General features: G+C 36.5%; 1 non-coding gene across 1 annotated transcript; it reads right to left on the reverse strand.

The window, feature by feature from the left end:
• Window positions 1-11,278: 11,278 nt before the first annotated feature.
• On the reverse strand, window positions 11,279-11,411 carry LOC126031978 (small nucleolar RNA SNORA51). Its single transcript, XR_007503781.1, has one exon. It is a non-coding gene; the product is annotated as a small nucleolar RNA SNORA51 (small nucleolar RNA).
• Between the last annotated feature and the right edge of the window lie 14,246 nt (window positions 11,412-25,657).

Consider the following 25,657-nt stretch of genomic DNA (forward strand, 5'->3'; position numbering starts at 1 on the left):
TATAACCCTGCACCCTGGTAGAAGTGATCCTTAGAAATTTATTTGTCAAGTTCTTAATACTTGCTCTCTTGAGTAGCTATAATGAATGGAAAGGTACCTCAGTTAAAGCCCAAGGCCTCTGGGGTGAGGGTGATGTGGGGGCTTCCTCATTTCTTTATGCAAAGACTGAGCTTCCCTGCAGAGCCCTCTAGTGGCTACATCCACCTTACAGTTTTTTGAGAGGCACTTGCCCCAAACTCCTAACAAGAACACAAATCTTAATCTCTTCCTTATAGTAAAACTTCTTGTGTGGGAGAGAATTTTGGGCCACAATCAGTGATGCTCAGTGCCTACCTTGTTTTGCATTCAGGGAGGGTTCAGGGAACTATATGTGGTGCTAACTAAGGATTGAATCTAGGCCAACTACATATAATTTATGAGCCTTTCTTATAGTTTGTACTATATCTCTGATCCCTGCATGAGTACCTTTCATTGCAACATAACATTTCAACATTTTGTTGCAAAATTTTATTATCAAACAGCAGTATCCAATTTTGGGGGGTGGGTGGGTATCCCAGGAGTTGCTCCTGGCGTTGCACTCAGTAATTAGTCCTCACTGTACTTGAAGGACCACATGAAACCAGGTTGAAACCAGGTTGATGCTTTAGTATACAGCCAACTGGGGTTCTATCCCTAGCACCCTGTATGGCCCCTGAGTCTACCAGAAATAATAATAATTCCTAAGAGCAGAGTCCAGAATAAACCCTGAGCACCAACAGGTGTAGCCTCCAAACCAAAATGGAAATAAAACCCCTTAAAATTTAAGTTATTATTTAAATTATTATTATTTAAAATTTCCCATCATTTACTAATGAGGAAACAGGCTAAGAGATTTAAAGAAGTATCATAGGATTAGACCAGTAGGTATAAACAATAGGTCTTACAATAGGTAAGATATTTGCCTTGCATGCAGCTGACCTGTTTTCAATCCCCTACACTACATATGGTCCCTTGAGCCCCAACAGTGATCCCTGAGTGCAGACAGGAGTAAGGCTTGAATAGAGCTCGGTATGTCCTAAAAATGAAAACCAAAAAACAAAATTATGGCATTTTAAAAAGCAAAATAAATTAAAAAGTGTCCCAAGTCTAGAATATTGTTGGCTATAAAAGGAATCTAAGATCAAGTTTGAATAAAAACCTCTGCACTATTTTTTTATTTTATCAAAGCACCATGATTTATGAAAGTTATTTGTTGTTGGGTTTTAGAAATACTATGTTCTAGCACCAATCCTACCATTAGTCTTCTTCCTTCCACCAGGTCTCTCAGGTTCCCTCTCCCAGAAGTTTGCATATTAAAGTTTGGATCTCATGTTTTAAGTGTTGTTGACTCTATGGTTTGAATAATCAGCTACGCTACTCCTTTACACCACTGATGCACTAGAATCCTTTGTGTCGCTGCTTCTACTTGCTCTAATATTCTTCTTTTTTTCTTTTGTTTTTTGGGCCACACCCAGAGATGCTCAGGGATAACTCCTGGCTCTGTGTTCATAAATTGCTCCTGGCAGACACGGGGGACCATATGAGATGTTGGGATTCGAACCAATGTCAGTCCTGGGTCAGCCGCTTGCAAGGCAAATGCCCTACTGCTGCACTATCTCTCTGGCCCCTGCTCTAATAATCTTTAAATATTAGATACCAAAGTTCTATATCATTTCAGGTCAGGTTGAGAATGACAAGAAACCAATAAGCCATTTTCTTTCATTTAGTGTTTCTGACATGATTCTATCATTTCATCATGCCCACTCATCTTCATATAGAAGGTCAAATTTGAGTCTGGGATTCCACCTACTCCAAATTGGTCTGTCCACAGTCAGATGGGTGACTAGGGAGGTGGTACCAAAATGCTAAAAAAGGGAGATATCTACTTTTTACTTGTTGCAACACACACACACACACACACACACTCACACACACACACACACACACACACACAAGCAAACCAGGTCACAATTGAATGTTGTTAAATTGAACCAGTGACCTTTTTTCATCATGAGGAATGCCCCTGAGAACTTTTATTCTTACCTTTGCAGCTTACGGAGGTACCAAATGCTATCAAACTCCTTCCCTTAATTTTAAATGCTGAGTGCTGCTTGTTTGTCCTCTATTCAATTCTAGCTCTTACTAGTCTTGTGTGACATTCATCTTATGTTTCAACCAAAAATATCCTCCCTCCCACCTGTAAAATTCTAAATCATTTTTAAAATTAAAAAAAATTTTTAAAAAAAGATATAAACTCTTTCGGGAGATGGCATACATATGGAAAAATTGCTCTCAAAACTCTACTGAATTGGTATATGAACACATACTAGAATTGTCACAATTTAATAGCTATATTGGAAGTTAGTCAAAATTAGCATTAGATTCTAATGACCTCAGCGGAAACATTGGAGCTTATTCTTTGGAAGATATTGGTCTGTGCTAATATCTAAGGCTAAAAGTGCACATCTACCTGTTTTAAATTCAGTCTTACAGGAATTAACCTGAAAGGGGAAATGGGGTGACTTTTTCAGATCACATTCATTAATAGATCTTCCTTGTCATCTTCTAAAAATGTAACCTACAATGGTTTGCTCATCAAAGCCAAACATTTTTTCAGCTCTACATGAGATGGCATCTGTTCTGATAGAAATCTGTTTTTTGTCACTAATCTTACTTCATTTTTTTCCCCCTCTTTTCACATATGTGGTTGGAAATGAATGGGATTTATTGGCAATTTGTGCCAGGCTGGTTGCTAATCTCATAAACATTAAGTGGATTTTGTGTTCTTATCATTATAATCAAAACCTTGAAGTGAGTTCACAGAATAAATACAGTGAGGAACAAAGTTTTAATACATATCAGCAATTTAATATGCATGTCATTGTCTTCATCTCAGCAACCTCCTGCCTATTCCTAGAGCAAAGAAACCAAACTCACAAACCTAAGAACTAGAAAGTGAAAGAGTCCAGCAAATAAAACTGAGACCATGAGCTTTTACTTCTAAGTGGCTATATTTAAATTTATTCACAGCTAGTCAAGAAAGACACACCCCCCACCCCAGGAAGAAAAAGTCAAGCAATCTTGTGTGAACCATGAAGAAGTGGCTAGGCAGAGTCCGACTGAATCCCAGTTTCTGGAGTATTACTTTATTTCTTCACTCCCAGGTTCTGGCTCTGGATTTAGATTCAGGTTCCAAAATAAAGCAAAATGAAGTCTCTAAATACAGCAAATTTCTGCCATTCATAATAGATATTGGTCGATTCTTTACTCTGTACTTTTCAATAGCTTTAATCTCACACCAAGAAGTTGTTCAATTCCTTTGTGGTACTTACAGTTTTACTGAGGCCTTGATTGATATGGACATGCTTTGAATGATATCCAACAGTTTGAATTTGCTAGTGAGACAGGCCTACCTAAATGGAGTACTCTCCAAATTTGGGCACAAGAATTTCTTAATTAGGCTATATAAGAAATTTTAAACACTTTTCCAGGTATCTGTGAAATAATTGTTTTTTTTTTTCTCAAAAATGTAGTTAAATGATAACTACATTTTTTTTATTTAATCACCATGTTTACAAAACTTTTCATACTGAGGTTTCAGTCATAGAATGTACACCACTCTTCATCTGCATGATCTTCCCACTACAAATATCCCCCCATTTTTCTCCCCCACCCCACCGCCCTGCCTGTCTCATACAGACATTCTGCCTCTCTCCCTCACTATCATTGTTATGGTAGTTGTCAATGTGGCTGGTGCTCTAGCTGCATTTACAACTCTGTGACAAGCTTCGTGTTATGAGTTGGTCCTCCTAGTGTTCAGCTCTATTGTCTCAATATTATTCCCATACTGTCTTTTATTTTTCTTATATTCCACAGATGAGTGAGACTATTCTATCTATGTCTACCCCTCTCCCTCTGAAAAATAATTCTGTATGGGGTTCCATGTTGAATTTGGTTAGTTAAAAAATTATTGTCAATTGTTTTCAAAATGTTTTTATACTAAAAATATATCATTTAGTTTTGGGGGTTATATGACTTATTTTTCAAGATAATGCTTCCAAAATTAAGATAATACTTCATATTTTTTTCAGTAAGTAGATTCAACACTTTTGATGCAATATATCTGTCAAAATTCATAGTTATTATATACTGAGAAAATTTTTTTACTGTTAGTGACAATATTTAAAATTGAGACATGCATTTTAGAAACATAGTGAAATATTTGAATATATGTGAGTCCTATTATATGAGCGCTTTTTTTGTTTTTGGGCTGCACCTTTGATGCTCAGGGGTTACTCCTGGCTATGTCTCAGAAATCACGACTGGCTTGGGGGACCATATGGGACACTGGAGGATTGAACCATTGCCCATTGTAGGTTAGTGCATGCAAAGCAGACATCCTACTTCTTGTGCCACTACTCCAGCCTTTATGTGAGCACTTCTAATTTTGTTTTGCTTTCTGGAAAAAAAGTATAGTTATTAATCTATTTGGTTTTGTTTTGATCATGTCATATATAATCCACATGGCTTTGAAATCAGTTTAAGGCTTTTATAAAAGTTAATAATATATATAAAAATTTGTTCAAAATGAATTAAAAAACCATCTGAAATTAACAATATTCAGAAGAGCACCTTAATTAATTCACTCAGAAATATTAATGCTGTTTCATTAGTCATTTATAGTATTAAATAGAGTAAGAATGATAAATTATTTTTATGGTTTCCAGTGTTTGAAAATATCACCTAAATGCCAGAGACTAGAAATGAAGTTTTACTCAAATAAATCAGCCTGTAGTGTTTAGAAGTTTTCAGTGTGGAACAGGAATTGGCATTTCTACTAATAGAGGAAGTCTAATGATTGAAATTACTCCAATGCACTAGGCAACTATGCTCCCACCCCCACTTGGCAGGAATTAATCGATAATTTTTTTGTAACTCTAAGTGCAGAGAAAAGAATCTTTAGAGTACCTTATAACTTCCGCACCTTCACATATCTCTTTTCTTTAATCATATGTAATCATTAGTTCAAACTTAGGACAAATCCTTTAGGGACTTTAGTGAGTCTATTTTTTTCTAGCAAGGAATCTCTAAACCAGATAACTCCAGGCATGACAGGTCATGGATAGCACTAGAGAGTTGCAGATATCTCTCCTCCAGGAACCTTCATGATTGCTCCCAATAGCTGGACCCATGGTCATGCTGGGTCAGAGCAGAAATCATGATGAAGCAAAGGCAAAGACATGGGAGTAGGATGTCTGGTTGTTGCCTTCATGAGATCTTAGGGCCTATGCTGTGTTCGTGGAAGACACCAGAGCAGTTCTCTGCAGAACTAGAACCAAGTGTGGAGGGAGCTACCAGGGACAGCTGCCCTGACAGACCAGAACTACTAGGAAGGTATTTCTGGGTGGGCACTGGGACAAGCTGGGGCATCTGTTCTTAGGGTTTTCAGTTAAAACTCAATAGATATCAACATAAAATAGTGGGGACAGTGAGATAATACAGTATCTAATCCACACTGGATACTCAAAAAATATTATTTTTTCTCCTAAAATTGGACAGAATAGCTCCCATGTCTCTCTTCCAACAGTGTAATTCAATATGAAAATCAGGCACTATTGACAATGGTTTCACATAGGCAAGATTTAAAAAAATGTATTAATTTATTTTTAGTGAAGCAAAGTAACTTTTATTGAATGAGAAAAATGTGAGAGAAGTCAAAGTGAGGAAATACATATTCAGGTACAGGCTCCTTCAGAGTGAAAAATGTAAACAAAAAGACAGACAAGTAAGTGTGATCCATGTTCAAGGGAGAACAATAACTTGGAGAGCAAACCTATTTGGGCAAGTTAAATCTCACCAGGTTCATTTTCTTTTCTTTTCTTTTTTTTGGGGGGGGGAGGGGAGGGAACTCACACCCAGCGGCGCTCAGCGGTTACTCCTGGCTCTAGGCTCAGAAATGGCTCCTGGAAGGCTCCGGGACCATGCGGGATTCTGGGATTCGAACCACTGTCCTTCTGTATGCAAGGCAAATGCCTTGCCTCTATGCTATCTCTTCGGCCCCACCAGGTTTATTTTCTAAATTTAGAGGACAGTAGATGATACTTCTTAGTGTATTAATAGGATTAAAACACATGTAAAGTGGTTATAATACTACTGGGGAAATAGTAACCCCTTAGATTAGAACATAGTCATTGCAGTCTCTTCCTGTAGGTTTCTTTATAAAAAAGGGTCATCCCTGGTTATTGTATCTTGGTGTTTAGAACAGTATATGGCTTATGTATTTAGTATTCAGAGCTGTTGGGCAAGCTTACTCTCAGGCCCAATAAGTTTTCCACAATTGTTTGCCTCCTCTTCTTCCTCCTCCTCCTCTTCCTCTCCCTCTTTCTAGAATATCCCTTTTGGTGCACACAGTAACAATAGTGACCAAGGCAAGTTGACAGCCTTCTTTCTGTTCAGGTTATATCCCTGAATAGACAATTCTTTCAATACCAGGTCACTATATTCAAGGTGAGGAGAGAGATCTGATGCCACTGAGTTCAGAAATAACTTTGCGTGTGCTCTGGATGATTCATTGACCACAGCTGGACTCTTGTCTGAATACTCCACTATTACTTCTCTTGTAGTGGGAACCAGAATACTGACCTAGATCCAATTTTTATAAATACCAGGAACAGACTTTTGTGTCAGTGTTATTTCTATGGGTAGATGAAGGGGACTGGTCACTGCACTCAGCTAGAAAACATCTCTGACACCCCAACTATCCTAAAAACATGAAAAAGATGGGGTCGGAGCATCTGCCTTGCTTCTGCTAGCCTAGGACGGACCGTGCTTCAATCCTTCTGCATCTCATATGGTCCCCAAGCCAGGAGTGATTTCTGAGTACTTAGCAAGAAATAACTCCTGAGTGTCACAGGTTGTGGTCCAAAAACAAAAACAAAAACAAACAAAAAACCCAACCATGAAAAAGATTCCAAGCATCAGAGACCAATCTGTGCCAATCTGTGCCTTAGTGGCTGTGTCTACTCATTCCAAGCCATGGTGCTGGCTGCTCACCATAGCTTGAGCTCATTTATAAGCATACATTAAATTGGGATCTCTAGGCCAAAAGCCATATTAGAATTCACATAATACTAACTTGTCAGAAACCTTGCAAAATTTTGCCACAAGACTGTGATATGTCACTATTAAAGCTTAATTAAGAAGTATTATAGTAAAAATTCCATTCAAACAAGTCATCTATATATTTTAATTCAGTGTTATTGAAGACAGCCTATGTTATCAGACTTTGGACTATGAGTAGGACTTACATAGCTTGGACCTTCTTAAACTCAGGCAACATGTACATTTGTTTGACAAATGTTTGACACCTTTGTTCAAGTGATAACTTGCTGAGATCTCCAGGGTTTTAAAGGATAGAGAGTCCTAGCTAGCAGGTCAGATAGCTCTTTCATCCTTTTCCCACTTTTCATTCTACTTGATTTCAAAAGGATGCCTTTATATTAGAAAATTGTTGGCAGTCAAAATTTGTTCTGGTGTCCATTTCTATTTTAGTTTCTAGATAATTATCTTTGACAATTTTTTTTGCACTGCTAACACACACATTGCTAACATATCTATATGATTAATTATACCAAAAGTCCTAAGATATCAAAATTTATAGTTTATGAGTTGAAATATGAGACTTGAAATACAATGTCAATACAATTTTTATTCAGTACTATTTTGCATTTATGATCTTTTCTTACAATATAACATGAACATAGATATTTCAGAGAAAGTCAATCAAGTATTATTTTCCAATTAATTTTCTAATTGAAAACCTAGATGTTCATCATTAAAATAAGAAATAAGGCATATTAAATTTCTGTAAATTTGTGCAGTCACTTAATCAAGTTAATTGGTAACAAATGCTAAAGAGAATAAGGTATGCATTTAATACCACTATTTTAATATCAATTTTACATACCCATAAATATTCACACTATAATCATTTACAGTTCTATTTCTTATTTTCTACTTTTCTCTGGTGTACACACATACACATATGCACACAGATTTGCTTCAGTTTTTTATAACTACCACAAATAAAAGTAATGATTCATTTACCTTCTCCTTGAAACTCACAAGAGAAGGTTGTCTACTTTTAGAAGCTGAGTTGAGGATGGGTTGAGACCAGTCTTTAAGCATAAGTTTAGAGAGTCTAAAATGTAACTCTTTTAAACTAGTTGCAAAGGCTAATAAAAACAAAAAGATCTTGGGTTGGAGAGAGTACAGTGGGTACTTTTCTTGGCAAATGGCTAATCTGGGTTCAATTCCCAGCATCCCTTCAAGCACCACCAGGAGTAATTCCTCTGTACAGAGTCAAGAGTAATCCCTGAGCACCACTGGATGTGAATGGAAAGACAAAAGAACTATAGTGGAGGAGGTCAACACTGGTGATTGGAATGGCCCTAATTCACTGTCACCATGGTCCTGAAATACAACTGTTAAATAGTTGGAATTCACATTGGTCTCTCAATAAAAATTATAAAAAATTTGATACTTCTCTTCCAATAAAATGTAGATACTTGATTTTTATATCATAATCCTTTAAGACTGCTCTATTATAACATGAAAAACATAGTTCTATTTTCCATAATTTAAATATTTTGGTATAACCTTTTTATACACCTGCTGTATATAATTTCAGAACATTCTTGCAACTAAACTGAAAAGGGAGAATTGATAAGATGCTTCCTCCCCTCAAGTAAGACGCTTTTATATAGCAGTTCTGACTTCCTTTGCATGAAATAATTAATATATAATCAGAGTTCTTGAGCTGGTGGGAGTCAACTGCCCCTTTCTATATTCAGGTGGGAGTTTATTGATTTGGTAAAGAGCATTCACTTCTGATTTTTTCTTTTTTTTTGATTTTTGGGTCACACCTGGCGACTCTCAGGTTTATTCGTGGCTCTGCACTCTGAAATCGCTCCTGGCAGGCACGGGATCCCATATGAGATGCCGGAATTCGAACCTCCTTTCATCCTGGATCCGCTGCTTGCAAGGCAAACAGCTTACTGCTGTGCTATCCTTCCAGTTCCTCACTTTTGATTTTTAAGGATGCTTCTTTATTCTCATATTAGTAAAGGTTGTTCTAGTCCTCTTTCTCAGCTCTCTAGTTCTCCTTAAGTGTGGTGTTGATTTTTGTCCTGGTGTATACATGGGTGGAAAAGCTGGTTAGAATTCCTCTTAGGCAAGGAAATTAATTTCTTTGCATTCTGGATGGGTTCTGGTCCCCCTATGCACCTCACAATGGTAGGTATTTGAAAGAAAGCTCCATGCCTGCACTTTTTATGATGGTGGAAATAAATGACAGAAACAAATCATATCACTTTTATCTCTTTTGGCTTATCAACCAACTATCAATTTTAAAGTACATGCCAGAGTTATTGTCTGGTAGTTTACTAGTATGTTGTATAACAATTAATTCCTATGTATAACTTTTTAATATTAATAATTCTCATGGTTGATTTTGGTAGATGGTATTTTCTGATTAATAAAACAGCTTTAGTTCAATATTACACCCTTCTCTCAAGATTTATTCTCTTACTACTAAAACATAATCTTCTCCATACCTTCTCTATACCTTACCCACACCTTCTTCTTTAAAGCCATTCCTTTTAAAATTATTCAGATGAAAACAAAAGGCCCAGTTTAAGTGGCCCAGCAGCAAAGCACCAGCAATGAAAACATGCTGTCATACTGTGATGCCTGCTTTCACAAAGTGGTGACCTCTAGTGCATTACACAACCAAAAGTGTGTGTGAGCACTGAATATGACTCTCAGTGAACATGCATGCAAGCACCACCACCAAGTATGTGGCCTCTGGCCAGCAAACAAAAGAAGGTGAATAAGTGTCAAAACAAAATTAATTAGGAAATAATCACCACCATGTCATATACACATTCATATACACATGTCATATACACATTCAAGTCTCAAATTCTCCCACTGCATTATGGTAAGGATCAACAGTGTCAGTTTACTATGGAGCCCATATTATGGGAAATAGACAAGAAAAGCTCATTGATTTTTGCCTTCACCTTGACAGTTTATTCGAAATGAGCTGGCATCATGTGCTCTATTGATAGATGTTTTAGGCTGCTACAAATCCCAAATTAGAATTCTGCTAAGACATAAAAGATGACTGTAGTTTAAGAATCGGTACACAGCTGTGTCATTCTCAAAATTTAAGTCACATGATATCAATGGCCCTTGAGATATAATTTGATTCATTAATGAGACTGGAGAAAGAAAGTATCAAGTATCCAATGCAGTTCAACTATTCTTCTTTGGCCAATCAAAGATAATAAGCATGTAAAATCAAGGTGTTAATTGAGCTAAAATAAAAATGTCACTTGCACTGACAAATGTCTTCAACCCTTCCTACACAGTATGTAGGTAAACTCCAATTTGTCTTTACCAGATACAATTTGTAGAAAATCTCTAGTAGTGATTATTAATACCAGACTGGAGTGCATAAGCCAAATTTAGTTTATAGATATGGAACTATACTATATTCTGGGGACAATCACTCCTACTTGCTAGTGATTGACTTTGAAATAGTTTATCAATGACACCCTTGCTCAGGCAAAATGGCACTTGGATAGAAAAAGAAAAGACTAAGGTGAAAGGGCTTTAGAAATATAATACATTACTAGCCTTATTTTGGGCCAGGAAGAAATACAGTTAAGGACAACAGAAATAAACTGGCTATTCTGGGATCATGAAACAGAAGCAACCTAAATTTACCTCCAGAAGTGCACAGCAGCCAAAATGAGGAGGCCTGTCTTGCAGCTGCAGCTGTTACAAAGCTGAAAGTATCTCAGATCAATGGATCTGCTTGGATTTCAGAGAGTTCTCTAGAGGTAAAAGAAAAAGGCTGCTTACTCTTTCTCAGACTTACATCTTAAAACTTGGAAAATATTCAAGAAATTTAAATTCAAGTGATTTAAAGTAGTTCCTTATTTTTAGGAAAGGAAAAACTCTTTAATATTAAGACAATATATATTCCTCCTAACCCCAAGCAGATGAGTTATGTAAATGGAGGATTATTTTGGGGAGATGAATGAGGGCACTTGGTAAAGGTAAATTATGGCAGCTTTGTTAGAAAGGTATATACAGGCAGAACAGAAAAGTTAAGCTTCTTGCCCTCAAGAAGGTAAATGGATTGGAGAAGATATTTGCAGATCAATTACATTAAAACCTAAAATTATCCTTTTTTTGTCCCCTCATTCACAATACAGACCAGGTGAAGGGCCTGGGTTGAGGCATATATGGTGTGCATTTACTGTACCTCCTCTTTCTATAAAGTCAGTGTAAAGAATACAGCCTGTGGTAAGCATTGGGAGGCTAAAATTGTCCATTTTTAAAAAAGACTTGGTTGTTTCAAAAGAGCAAAGGATATGATAATTCAATGATATACAAATGACCAATAAGTAGACCATGTTCAACATCCATCAATAAGTATTAAGAAATGCATATGAAAATCATAAAAAAATCACTTTACACCCACTAGATGGCTAGAACCAGAGCCAGATAATATTAAGTCTAAGTAAGGACACAAAATATTTTTAAAGAAAATATCATATGTTGCTGTTGTATTGTAAAAGATGACACTGGTTAGACTTTAAAATAGTCACTCTAGAAAGTGTTTGTTAGTTTTTCAAAAGGGCAAACATATTTTATAACCTATAAGTTTTACTTCTAGGCATGTAAATGAGAAATGTTTATATAGAAATTTGTATGAGTAAATCAGCATTATCCCAATAGCCCCAAATAAAAAGGATATCACTAATGCCCTTCTGAGAATAACATGGTATCCCAGAAATATATTATTCAACTATCACAGAGAAAAATTCTGGCTCAAACTGTGACATTAATGAGCTTTAAAATTATGTTAAATCTAACTCAAAGATTATATCAAATGGTGCCATTTATATGAAATTTTAATAAAAGACCAATTTGCTAAGGAATAAAAAAGAAAATTGAAATAATAGTATGTTTATGGCATTTATATTTTGTGGTAAATGTTAATATTCCAAAATTCTGATATCTGACAATATACTAAAATGAATTGTACACTTTGGGTGAGTTGTGTCTAGAGAATAAAGAAACCCACATACTGAAACCCACTACTTCTTAATAGTATTCATTGCATTTTTAGCCAGGATATAGAAATTTAAATGTCCAACAAGTGAAATAAAAAAATTATTGCATGTATATAATAATATAATTATAAAAAGAAAAATCAATCAACATTGATTGACTGAGAGGGCATCATGTTAAGTAAAACAAGTGAGGAAGAAGAACACAGATCTCACTCATCTGTGTAATAGAGGCAGTATTGAATAATTACAAAACTTGGCCTTATTATTAAATCAATGAATAAATAGTGGGGAAGGGTTGTAAAAAATAAGATGGAACAAGGGGTGAGGGAGGGATAGTAGTGGAGAGTCATTGGCACTTTTGTGGGGTCTCAGTAGATTTTAATAATATTATAACCATGTTATCTAAACTATGATGAAAGAAAATTCATGTTCTTTTTAAAAATGGAGAAAGTTTATTCTGAACTATGGCTCATTAACTTTTATTCAAAACTATTTCCTTCTTTTTCTATATATAACTTCCCTAAATGTCAAAATAGGAGGATGTAAAATTAGGGATTCATTTTTCTTCTCACAGTATATGACTTCATGCAAAATAATTACTTACTTCTATTTATTTTTAAGGAATTGGTATCTCTATCATTCTGAAGAAACCAACCATTGAAGTAAACTTCATGTAGAACTCATAATCTTTAATATGTTCTCCTTTGTCAACAGCAAAGTTTGAGCTTTTGTGTTAAAGTCATGTAGAATAATAAGCAATTTTAGATTACACAGTTTAGCAATTGCAGCACTACAAGATGATGACACATATTGATTGAGGTGCTGGTAGGTGAATTAACAAAACCAAGCCTTATAATTAGCTGTTTATTGTTCTCATAATCTAAAATTCAAATCATTTATTAGTGTTTATTTATTTATTATTATTATTTTATTATTTATTATTATTTATTAGACATTTTTAATGACCTTGACACTTCTTTCTCCATTATATTCATTTTTCCCATGCATCTGGCCAAACCTATTGCTATATTTTAAGAGACATCTTATCATTAAACCCTAAATTCTTTCCCACTATCACAAAAGTCTTCTAGAACAAACTCTCAAGCCCTCAGTACTTGTCCACTTCCATCCTGCTCCTCTATGTAGACATGCTCATCTCTCAGCATATCTCTGGCTAAAACACTATCCTTACCTTCCACTTGCTTTCTACTCCTTTGGATCTTGGCCTCAGTGTCTCTTTTAAGATTCCTCTTCTGGCCCTTTGACAGGTCATGTCAGTGTCTCATAATCGGTAGTCAGTCCTAAGCCCTTTCCATAGCATTCCTAACCCTTACTTTGTATTCTGCTTCAAGTTTTAAAAGGACAAAAGTCTGTGCACAGTCTGAACTCTAGTGGTTGCATGATACCAGGTACATAATCCAAGTCTGATGTAAACACTGATACAACATATTAAGGGAGGAAGATCTCTAAGTTGTTTGAAATCTTGCTGGTAAAGAGAATTCAAAGAATCTTAACACTGATATTTTTATAATACTGATGCCAAGACTCCACCTTATTATATTTTTATTGAGTGAGGTTCTGTGATGTTAATGATGTTAACAGCTACTGATGGTTTTCCTTGTATATTGTTCCAACATGAAGCCCACTTTAGACAAAATAAATATGGAATGGATGACTGAATATAGTGTATCTGGTCATCCATATTCCTGAAGAGCATTCCAGATGATTTTGTTAGAGTAAGGCCTGAGCATCACTAAGCCAGTGGATCAAACCACCCTTCTTAGCAAGGGGCACTTCTTACACCAGTATCGCCACCAATTCCAAAGCCATATCTCAAAACTTTTAAAATCAGCTGTCTAGAGTTATACTCTCTCTTTTTGGATGGAAAACACCTCATTTTAAGACCCAGTTCAGATGTACCCTTCTTTAGAGCTTCTGATTCATCATCCATGCTATTATGTGGCTGTGAAAATTGAGAAGAACTGAAATGTTTGAATACAGTTACTAGTGTAATTTAATTGGGCTCTGAGGGACAAATTTTTGAGAATGTCAAAGGCATAATTTTATGTTCACTGTAGGCATAATTATCCTAATAGTCAATCTAGGAGGACCTGTATAGCTCCCACTCTCAAAGTGTAATATTGGGAAATTTGCTACTATGATTAATGTCTGTATGAAATGTTGTTAGTACATAGAACTTAAGTTGAAGATACACAATGTAAATGAAGTCATTAAATGTGATAATACCTGTAACGAAAACTATTAAAATAGAATATTTTTTTTGTTTTTGGGCCACACCCGGTGATGCTCAGGGGTTACTCTTGGCTATGCTCTCAGAAATCGCTCCTGGCTTGAGGGACCATATGGGACGCTGGGGGATCAAACTGGAGTCCATGCTAGGTCTAGAGTGTTAGAGCACCAATAAGCCAATGCCTTGTGCTGCATCTTGCCAGAACCCAGAGAAGGTCATAATCTATTTCCTTAAACTGGTTAACTTCTACTGAGCAAAGCTCGATAGCAGTATGAATTTAATACCACCAGTTAGATTGAGTGAAATCATTCCAGAGTTACTCCTGGCTCTACATGCAGAAATCACTTCTGGCAGGCTCAGGGGACCATATGGGATGCTGGGACTGAACCCAAGTTTTGATGAGTTATTTGAACATCCTTAATATTTACTCTCTAAAGTTACAATCAGAGAGACTATATAGTTGGCTGTTATATGTTTCTTTAGAACTACCATCTTCATTTACTGAGTGTCGTGGGGTTCTGACTTTCTTTCTCATGTGACCTTTATAGATGTGGCGTTTTTTTATGTTGTTGTGGGGCTCCTTGATTAGAAGAAATGTGAGGTTATAAAGTAAAGCAGAGGGGTCACACTCGTCTGGACACACACACTAGTTCAAAATGGTGCATTTTAGTTCATACACAATTACCACTCCTGCAGGTTAAGTAGTCTGAAATCTTTTGAGAGTATTCCAGAGTTGATATCAGGGATCCAACCATATGAAATTAATCAAATAAATCTGAGTAAAATAAACTGAATAAGAACACTATCAAGTTGGCTTGGGAAGTTTTATGAGAAACAACTAGACTTCTTACTTTACAAATGTCACACCTTGTATTTTATAATCCACTTCCATTTTTTATCATGGTACCATGTCTTATAATATTGATAATAGATTCATGCATATATCATTCCAGTACCACACCACTGAAATGTCACTTCTAATGTCTCAAGGACTTCTTCTATTTATCTTCTCCCCTTCCTTGGTAAATGCTTCCAATTATGATGTCTTTGGTCTTTTGTGCTTTCATCACCATTATATATTTCCCACATGTGAGTTTTTCTTTTTCTTTTTTTTTTTTTTTTTTGGGTCACACCCGGCTGTGCTCAGAGGTTACTCCTGGCTGTCTGCTCAGAAATAGCTCCTGGCAGGCACGGGGGACCATATGGGACACCGGGATTCGAACCAACCACCTTTGGTCCTGGATTGGATAGCCGCTGTGCTATCTCTCCGGGCCCATGTGAGTTTTTCTTAAAAGAGCTATAGCAGTTTCAGAATGCAGTTTTTTTTTTTTGGGGGGGGGGGGTGCGCTCCCCAGGCCTCTGAGGAGAGCTTCAGGTATTCAAGAAACACAGACAGGCATAGGAAAGATTTCCCTTGAAGTCCTAAGCAGGGCGGAGCCTCCGCAGGCCAGAGGGCTCAGCTTATTGGTTGGCGACCCCCACAGCCAGACTTGACTCACTCCCTTGCTGGGCAGCTTCAGAATTCAGTTTTTTGGGGGTGCGCTCCCTAGGCCTCTGAGGAGATGGAGGGAGATTTGGGGCATTGGTGGTGGGAATGTTGCACTGGTGAAGGGGGATGTTCTTTACATGACTGAAACCTAATCACAAACATATTTGTAATCAAGATGTTTAAATAAAGAAAAAAAATCCAAAAAAAAAAAAAAAAAGAAATTAGCTCGAAACAATTAGGATGTACTGTAAAAAGGTAAAAAAATAATGAAAACAATAATATCATCTTTTTGAGAAATGTTACATGAATTCCAACATTTAAAATAAATCAGATAGTAATGGGCGACTTTGCCTATAGTGGAGCCTGGAGATAGGAGAGATTATAGGGGTTAAATTGCTCACCTTCCACATGGCTAACTTCTCTTAGGTGTCAGCAATTTTTAGGGTTATTCAGGCATCACCAGGAGTGCAAAGCCAGACTAAGTATAGGGGCTAGAGAAATAGAACAGCAGTAGGGTATTTGCCTTGCAAGCAGCTGATCCAGGACGGACAGTGGTTCAAATCCCAGGATCCCTTATGGTCCCCCAAGCCAGGAGCGATTTCTGAGCATATAGCCAGGAGTAATCCCTGGGCATCACAGTGTGTGGCCCCAAAACAAAAACAAATAATAAAAAAAGAGCTGTAGCAGGCTCTGCTATTCTCGTAGCTTGGCTGAGGTGAAATGCTTTCTCTGTACAGAAAGACAAAGTACCATCAAGGTTTCCACACAGAATGAGTAGAAATTTACACTAATTTTGAGTGTTCAACTGGGTTTCCTCATTTTTTGGGATTAGAGAGTTGTTATTCAACAGCTTTCCCGGTAAAAAGATAACACTGACCCTAGAAGCTACTCAGTTAGAGGACAAGCTTTATTTCTTCAAGTAGACTGACTAACCCTGACTATGATAACCAAGCAAATTTCTGGCCAAAACAAAGCTGGCCAGACAAAGTCTTCTGGGGGCTGGAGAGATATAGCATGGAAGTAGGGCATTTGCTTTGCATGCTGAAGGACGATGGTTTGAATCCTGGTATCCCATATGGTCCCCTGAGCCTTCCAGGAGCGATTTCTGAGCATAGAGCCAGGAGTAACCCCTGAACACTGCCGAGTATGACCCCCCACCCCAACAAAAAAGAAAGAATAAAAGAAGGAAAGAAAAAGTCTTTTGACATCCTGATAAGTGAGTTGGATTGGTGTATCCAATGCCAGGATTATCACTCCTTGATTGTCAGGTAGTTGTCTGAATATGAGCTGTAAAAAGCGGGTTTAAGAAGGAGTCTCTGATCTGGGCTAAAGTAATATCTGCTCACTAATCTCGGTGAAGATCTACTATTGACTGAATCTGCCTTCAATGTTTTCCTCTCTTACTGTTTTATAACTGAGAAATTTTTACACTTCATAAATCCCTCAGGCTGTATTTTCAGCAGTGGGAGGACATAGTTATATAACAGGTAAGTGATGACTGGAGAGAAGCTCCTGAAGGCATTATATTAGCAGTTGGAGTTTGTTTTGTCCCAATCAAGATAATTGGAATGAAGTACCCCACATACCAAGAGAAACTGAATTTTAGAATATAATATTTTCCCAGAAGATAATAAAATTCTAGCCTAAACCTTTACTGTAATCTGAAGATTAAAATCTTTATTAAGATCTTTTGACCCATTAAACTGACTCCAACAGATACCACTAGAAATGTTTGCAGCAGAGCCTAAACTATTCAAGAAACTTCTAGATCTGCAAGTATTGGTGAAAGAAGTTCAGTCTCTTTGCCAACACTCTCTCTTCCTTTACTTTAAGGAAAAAAAATGCTAGTATTATTGACTTCAAATATTCTTCCCAAGTGGTTCACACCCATGAGATCATTTGGAAGGAAGAAAGTGCTGTACTCAGTAAGAAATGCTGATAAATTGTGTGAGAAGCATTAAAGAAGTTTCTTAAAAAATAAATGGTACTTTTGGTTGCCCTCTACCAGATTAAGAAAAGTTTACTCCTAACCAGCTAAAGAATTTACATTCTCAATAATAAATTAATATTTTATTATATCAAATATTATATATCTATTAAAATGTTTTTATTTTTACATTAATGAATTTTATTACAACTATTTATGAATGTGGTCAATGAAGCAGTATCTGTAATATTTTTAACATAAAGCCAATATTCCTTTTTAGGAAAAAATTATTTATTGTTCTATAGATCTTCTCAAATACTTTGATTTTACCTTAATTTTTCCTCTCTTCACTTTCACTAATCTTACATTTGTAGAATTTATTTATTTCATGGAAATATCAAAATGCTTAGCACCAAATTATTCAAAAATTAATTTCTAAAATCTATATGCCTGTAATATTTTTCAAAAATTTTAATTTATCAATTTATTATTACTTTGTGGAATTCTAGGAGTTTAGCTCTATTCCTCTATATTGGTGTATGTGTTGTCACTTCCACAATTTAAAAAATTTATCAGATTTATCAGATAAAAGAAACATAGTAAGGATACAAAGTGGTCAAAGTAATAAGGAATTAATATTGTTGTCTATAGAAATAGGGAAAGGTCTGGTGTGAGGGCTGTTTAGGATCCTAGTGGAGGAAAAAATGGCTTTTGGGAGGTGGTTGTATTATTGAAATGATGTATCAATTAGAAGTATGAACAAAAGTATTGCAAATGTCTTTACCTAAATAAAAATGGTTTAAAAATTAAGACAAAGAATAAAAGGAGGTAGACTGGGAGCCATTTCAGACAGGTACAGTGCTTATTATCTTACATGAGTGAGACCCTGAAGATGGACATTACACAGAGCTGTTGCCCCTGGCTATACACTTACAGGCCAGATTTCACTGGAAGTACTCCCCAGGCTTCCAGAGCATAGTTATGAGATATCACTCCCCGCCCCCCAATAAGAGCACTCACAATCAAAGGAAAGATTTTATAAAGGATATTTTGGAAGTTCAAACCCAGAGGGATTGTCATTAACAACATCAATTTATTGTGCTTATTTTTGCACTCCACCTCCTGATGCTCAAGGGTTACTCTTGGTTCTGCATTCAGGAATCATTTCTGGTGGGGCTCAGAGAATCATTTTGAATGCCAGGGATTGAACCCTGGTTATTGTGTGCAAGACAAATATTCTATGGTTATTGTGTGCAAGACAAATATCCTACCCTCTATACCAGGGGTGGCGAACACGCTGCTCTCGAGCAGCATGCGGCTCCCAGCCAAAATGAATGCGGCTCTTTGCCTCTTAGTATTGTTTTGTATACTGTGGCTCTTTGCCAAGTTTGGATTTTGTTCTGCTGCTCCTGAGGAGGGACATCTGAGGAGAGATCTTCGAGCATGGAGTCCCGCCCCCAGGCTGCGTCCTCCCGTCTCCCATCCCTCGGAAACAACTGCATGGGCCAGCAAGGGGGGACCCGTGTGTCACATGTTGGGTCACATCTTGCCGTTAGTTCTTAGTGTGGAGGACGCAGCACACCCTCACCATCACTGCAGGATTTTGACCCTCACTCAAAATGGCAAAATGTAATATGTGTTGAATAGATTATTGTTAAAATTAGATGATTTTGTGTGAGTGTTTGTCTGTTTTGGCAGGTCACTGCGTGGTGTGGCTCTCTGACTCTCACAGTTTAAAATTTTGGCTCTTTGTGTTGAACTTGTTCTCCATCCCTGCTCTATACTATCCCTTCAGCTACCAGCACCAAGTTTTTAAAACCTGAATCAAAAGAAAGTCACATTCTTTCCCCCTGTGCTGGTTAACCTTTTACTAAGCATCCCACAATATGAACCACTTAGCTCTAGGTGATTTTATATAGAATTCTGGGACTTTTTAGAATCCAAAGCTGCTAAAATCAGGGACCTGGCCACATGCAAATGAGCCAAGTAAATCAGCATGAGTCTGTTAATTAAACTTATATGAAAAATTTATTTATTTAAATAAAGAATGCCCTTGACAACTCTTGTATTTACTTTCAAAGAGGCTAATATTGCTCATTGTCCCAGGTTGACACTTTCTGAAATAATTTTCCAATGAGGGAAGATCTTCATTGTCTGTAATTCTTTGCAACAACAGATAAATATGGGTTTTCCTGTAATGAATGCCTCTCCACCTGTGGAGTTTATATAACAAAATAATTATAATTTTTTTGATTTGCCTGAACTTAAGGAGGACAGAAAAAATGGATGTTTAGCTTACCATGTTATTTTTGTGGTTCTGGATATGAAACACTGGGCTGCTCACATGCAAGATAAATATCACTGAACTACTTTTGTGGTCACTAATATTAGCATATATTTCCTTCCTTTTTGGTTTGTTTGTTTTTGGGTCACACTCAGTGATGCTCAGGGGTTACTCCTAGCTATGGCTCAGAAATCACTCCTGGCTTGGGGGACCATATGGGATGCTAGAGGATCAAACCGCGGTCTGTCCTAGGTCAGTGTGTGCAATGCAAACACCCTACCACTTGCGTCACTGCTCTGGCCCCTAAATAAATCACTAAATGTTTACTTTTCTCCTTCTTGTGACTTCTCTATTAAAGTTTAACTATTGGGATTTCTAGAAAATGAGTGAAAAATTTTTTTGGGGCCAGACCCGTTTGATGCTCAGGGGTTAGTCCTGGCTAAGCGCTCAGAAATCGCCCCTGGCTGGGGGGGACCATAATAGGATGCTGGGGGATCGAACCGCGGTCCTTCCTTGGCTAGCGCTTGCATGGCAGACACCTTACCTCTAGAGCTACCTCACCGGCCCCAGAGATTTTTTAAGATATTCTGAGGATGTTTTATTTTCTTTACGTTCTGACATAAACCAAATTTATAGAAACAAATTTGGGAACATAATTTTTGCTTGCCGTATGCAATTGTCACAACATTTTTTTCTTTATCAGCTTTATAGAAACTGTTTCATGTTTAAATGTAAATACATAAGCCTGGTAATTAACATAAAACAGAGCAAAATTCTTTCATTGGTGTTAAAGAATAAGATGCTAAAATTTATTACTCAGTATTTTAGACATTTTCTTTGTATCATTAAAATTACCCAGCTACCAGAGTTCATATTTAACAAGTTATCCACCTACTAAAAATAACTGTCCTTGGAGTGAGAAATGTTTCTATATTTTTAACACATCTTTCTGTGTTTATTGTTTACAGTATATCACAGGTGAAGGACAGATCTGGCAAGAACTTCTAAAAGGAAAACAATTATGACAATTGTTTCTGCAGTTTCTCAGGAATAAGCCTATTCTATCTTGTTAAGTAAAATATAGTTGCACCCAGCTACCTCTTTCTGGTTTGACTTCCAACATAACAGAAGTGTTATTGGTGCAAACATGGTCTCAGATACTGGTTCTTTTGAAATTTCTTTTGTCTTAAGCCAATGATATTGAATCAAGGTCACTGAGAATTTGGCACAGATCTGTAAAATGCTGGTTGTGCAATAACTTCAGAGAGCAAAGGCAGGCACACTCTCCTCTTCTCACCTCCATCACAGGATTCTTTAAAAGTGAAACATTTCCTTCCACCTCTTAGTCTCCTTCAGCCATCCCCACCACTACACAGCAGTACTCTTCTTCTATCATTCACTCAGTGGTGTGCTACTTCCATACATATTGAAAATTTCGTACATAACAGGTTGAGAAATTAAGATTCTACCTTTGACCAAAATATAGTCAAGCTCTTCTGGTCCTTCTCCATTAGTCTGCAATATTGACCTATTGAGCTGTTCAAATACTGTTAGTTTATTCAATACAATTACTAGGTGACCACAATATCCTGTGAAGTTCATAAGAAAACTTAAGGCTTCTGAAAGAATTTAGTTTTGAAGCTGGCATAGCAGAGGTAGTGATAGCAATGAAAGTAACAAAACCAAGATGCGAGTCAAAGAAGAACTTTGTCTTTTTCCTTAAGTAGCCAAAAAGAAAAAAAAAAAAGGCATGAAGATGGCACACATTTATAAGACTATTTTAAACCAACACCACCCCAGACAAGACTGGACACACTTGGAAAAGATGATTCATAGTACCAAAATTTGTGATAACACAAAGGTGGACCACCAAAACTTCAAAGCTCTCAACCCCCTTGACAATGCCCTAAACTAGACTCTTGTCTAGTAAAAAGCCTTATTAAGTGAATGCAGTTTGGAGAAGGCCTATAAAACTTTGCAAGGCCATTGGCATGCCTCCCCATTCTGTGGGTTGCCTACATCTCAATTTGGGATGTGTGCTTCTATTATTTAACTGTATGGGGTACCCTCAGTTCTCTCTTCTTTTAAGAAGTCCATATGCTCTCTTAAACACAGTAATTACCCTCAAAATCTCTAATTCAATTATTTTACTTCATAATTTATGTCCTTTTGAAATGATTTTCTGCAAAGTAAAGTGATGAACAAGTATTTGGACAGAACTCAGAGTTTATGTTTTCCTTTCTCTGCCAAAGAAAATTCTTTGCTTTTGCCTAAGTTTCCCAGTTCTTGAGAAGTCAGGCTATGTGGATTACTTCTCTCTTATATAAATTAAGTGGGACTCAGGTGCATTCTGACCACTGGCTAGTAGAACTGGTGGGGAGTAAGCATTTGTATAATTGCATATGGAAGAATGTCAGTATTGACCTTCTCAGGTATTTTCCCAAGTGATCAAGGTGAAGAAAAAGGAAGGCAGTAGTTTTATCTTTCGAGACTAATGCTTTTCTCATTAATTCACATGAGTCACATAGATTGTTCAGCCAACACTGAAGAATGGAACTTTTGTCTCCCCAAATAAGAGGAAGCCAAATGTTGATAAGCACCAGGTAATGAACTCAGTTTTATATGAGCTAGCTCCCCTTTCTGCTTTGTGAGTTTTCACTGTCCAGACTCTTTTGAGCCATTATCTTTGCTCCCCTCATTTTAATAAGCCTAACCATGTCTGCAAACAATCTCATTTCCCTGTACATTCAAGTCATTGAATCAAGTGCTAATCTACAGTTTAAATGGGGCTTCCAAACAGATCTGGCTTTTCTCTTCTTCCTCATTGGACCATTGTAGAAGTTATTTCTCCATTTCTTCACCATATTCTGCCCTTTTAGGAGCCAACCACAGATCATCTGTATTTATCACAAATACAAGAAAATTAAGACAACCATTAGCCATACACTAAGCCTGTATTTATGGGCATCCAACTACCTCTCATGGGTATCTATTTAGGGTGTAAGAATGTTGTACTGTAGGACCTGGACCACTAATACAAAGAAGCTAAGGGGAATTATAAGGGTGCTATGTTTCTCTTTTAGCTGCAGGAAGATCTTGGAAGCCTCTATCCTTTGTCTTCTAGAGCACTGAGAAAAACTCATCTGAGAGGAATGTAAGTGGATCCCTAGAAATTCTAAAAGGTGCCTTGGTTCAAGAGAACAAGCAGAAATAAATTCTTTGTACTATTTACATGTGAACAGCTCATATAGGAACAGATGAGATGAAGTTCATTGTGAAGATACATCCCTATCTAGCCAGCCTTCATAAGCTCCCCAACTTGCAGCCAAATACTAGGATATACCTCTTTAGATTAAAGATAGTCTTCAAAGTTTTTTTATTAAGTCTGTCTTTAAAATTAAAATTACTTAATTTAAAGAGCATGTATTGCATAGCTGACATAATTTATCATAACATATTTGAGTGAGAAATTATTAAAGAAAGAAAATAGAAAAAATCAACAAAAAGCAAATTTATGAAAATTATGTAGTCATACTCTTGGATTATGAATCAATATTACCAAAATGGTCATCCAACCTAATGCAATTCCTATCCAAATTCAGATAACATTCAAGGACTTCTAGTGATTATAAAATTTGGGTATAATAACAAGACCCTGGGTATCTAAAAAATTACAGAAAATAAACTGGAGGCATCTCATTACTTGGCTTAAGTATAATACAAAGCCATAGTGATCAAAACAGCATGCTACTGAAATAAAGACAGACTCTTTGAGCAATATGTCAGAATAGAGTATTTAAATTCAAACTCCCATATATGTTATCAGCTGAATTTTGACAAATAATCTGAGATCATAAATTGGAATAAAGGTATCATCTTCAATAAGTGGTGTTGGGAGAACTGGATAACCATATATAAGAAAATAAAGGTGGATACCTTACACAAAAGTCACTTCAAAGTGGATCAAATACTTTGAGATATGATCTGAAGCTATAAAGCACATTGAAGAAAATAGTGACCTTATGTTTGAAGGAATCTGCAACAAAATCATGCCAGTAGCAAAGGTTATGGAATCAAAGCTAAAAAAAGTGAAACAATAAACTAAAATATTTCTTTATGTCCAAAGAAACATGGGATAAAACTAAAATGCAGCTAAGTGAATGGGAGAAATTATTTATACTCAACAGATTAAGTAAATGGTTAATATCTAAATTATATAAAGTACCCACAAAGATCAATCTGGAGTGTTCTCAGTAAACCCAGAATTGAACTGCAATATAACCTAGACATTCCACTTTTGGGATAGAAAGACATTTATTCAAAAGGATGTGTGCACATCACTATTCATTGCAGCACTCTGTGTAATAGCTAAGATTTGGAATAAACTTAGACATTTAATAAGTTAAACAGATGGAATACTATACTATACATCTATAACGAATGATGAAATTATACTGAAACATGGATGGAACAAAAATGTTAAATGAAATAGGCTTAACACAAGATGGTATAACCTATATGTGATATTTAGAAAAACTGGATGAGGGAATAAAGTTGTTTAAAGGGAAATGAGTAGATCACATTTGGCTTCAGCACATAGAAATGAGAAAAAAAGAAACAGAGTGGAGTGGAGGTGGAAAAGAGACAGATGAAAAGTAATAGGGTCAGAGGTAGAGAGGATTCACATACTTCAGTGATGTTAAAAAATTGCACCTGCACTACTATGTTCATCACAGCACTATTTACAATAGTCAAAACTGAAAACAGCCCTGGTGTCTAGCAACAGAAGAGGGGCTAAAGTAACATCCACAAAATAGAATATTAAGCAGCTGTTAGGAAAAATGAAGTCATTAAGTTTACTATACATGGATGGATATGAAGATTATTGTGCTGAGTGAAATGAGTCAGAGGAAGAGGGATAAACATAGAATAATCTCACACATTTGTGAAACAGGAAAATAAAAAATCTGTTTTATCTAGAGACAATAGATATAAGGATTAGGAGGACCAGTCCATGGTAGGAAGCTTGCCACAAAGAGCAGTGAATGCAGTTAGAGTACAGAAGGGGCTACTATGACAATGATAATTGAAACTGATCACTTTGGACAAGGTCTTGGTGCTAAAAGATCAAATGACATGTATGGTCACACCTTATTAACAATAATGCAATATACAGGGTCAAAATAAAAGAGTGAGAGAGAAGCAAAATGCCTGCCCCAGTGATAGGCAAGGGTGAGGGTGGGTGGGAGGAAAATGGGAGAAATTGATGGCGATAAAGTTGCACTGATGAAGGGTGGTGTATATTCTATGACATAAGGCCTATTATGAACCTTTCTGTATCCATAGTGCTTAAATAAAGCAATTATATGTAAAAAGCACAAATGCTTGCACTGTTGAGGTCTGCAGGATATTTGTAGAGATAAAGCAGTCTTAGTATAATGGTAGTAATAGAGACTGGAATCATCATTTTAGCAGAACATTCATAAAAGATAAACAATTGCCCAAGTATTTATAGTTACAAAACTGATGGGCCATATTT

This window comes from Suncus etruscus, chromosome 15 (genome assembly GCF_024139225.1).
Source record: "Suncus etruscus isolate mSunEtr1 chromosome 15, mSunEtr1.pri.cur, whole genome shotgun sequence".
NCBI lineage: Eukaryota > Metazoa > Chordata > Mammalia > Eulipotyphla > Soricidae > Suncus > Suncus etruscus.